Source organism: Coffea arabica, chromosome 8e, assembly GCF_036785885.1.
Source record: "Coffea arabica cultivar ET-39 chromosome 8e, Coffea Arabica ET-39 HiFi, whole genome shotgun sequence".
NCBI classification, from domain to species: domain Eukaryota; kingdom Viridiplantae; phylum Streptophyta; class Magnoliopsida; order Gentianales; family Rubiaceae; genus Coffea; species Coffea arabica.
Window position 1 is genome coordinate 41,194,228 of NC_092324.1, and position 835 is coordinate 41,195,062.

Here is an 835-nt window from a genome sequence, read left to right on the forward strand (position 1 = left end):
CAGTAGTTGCTTTTGTTGAAAATCCGGTAGATTAACTGGTCTTTGTTGGTTCCCTTGATCTTTCCATCCAAAATTCGGGTGATTACGCCATCCTGGATTATAAGTATTGGAGTATGGATTGTTTTGGGGTGGACGGTTGTAATTGTTGAGATATTGAACCTGTTCACTGCTAGAACACATAAAATCATCATGATCTCCGCCGCAAGTGGTACAACATGCAACAACTACTCCTTGATTAGAACTAGAACCAACTTGCCTATTAAGCATCTTAACCATATTATCCATTTTTGCACTTAACATATTCAAGGTGTCTACTTCGAGCATACCTATGGTTCTCCTTGAATTACCTCGTTCGTTTGCCCATTGGTAGTTGTTAGCAGCCATTTCTTCGATCAATTGCTGAGCTTCCTCAGCAGTCTTTCCCATCAAAGCTCCTCCCGCTGCAGCATCTATATGGGTCTTTGTTGGATAGGTGAGACCATTGTAAAATGTTTGGACTACTAGCCAATCGGGTAAACCATGATGAGGATATCTTCGTTGCAATTCCCGATAGCGCTCCCAAGCTTCATACAATGTGTCTCCTTCCTGTTGAGAGAAACTAGTTATATCCATTCTCAATTTAGCAGTTTTTTCAGGTGGAAAGAATTTATTAAGAAAAGTCTTAGCTAATTCATCCCAAGTAGTAAAAGTATTTGGAGGATGAGATTGTAGCCAAACCTTAGCCTTGTCCCTTAGTAAAAATGGAAACAATCGAAGTTTAATTGCATCTTCACTAACACCATTAAACTTAATTATATCATAAATTTCAAGAAATGTTGACAAGTGAGAATTTGGA

At 38.7% G+C, this 835-nt stretch overlaps 1 non-coding gene across 1 annotated transcript; it reads left to right on the plus strand.

Moving 5' to 3' along the window:
• Positions 1–514: 514 nt before the first annotated feature.
• Positions 515–621, plus strand: LOC113705172 (small nucleolar RNA R71). The gene has a single exon (XR_003451820.1). It is a non-coding gene; the product is annotated as a small nucleolar RNA R71 (small nucleolar RNA).
• Positions 622–835: the final 214 nt, after the last annotated feature.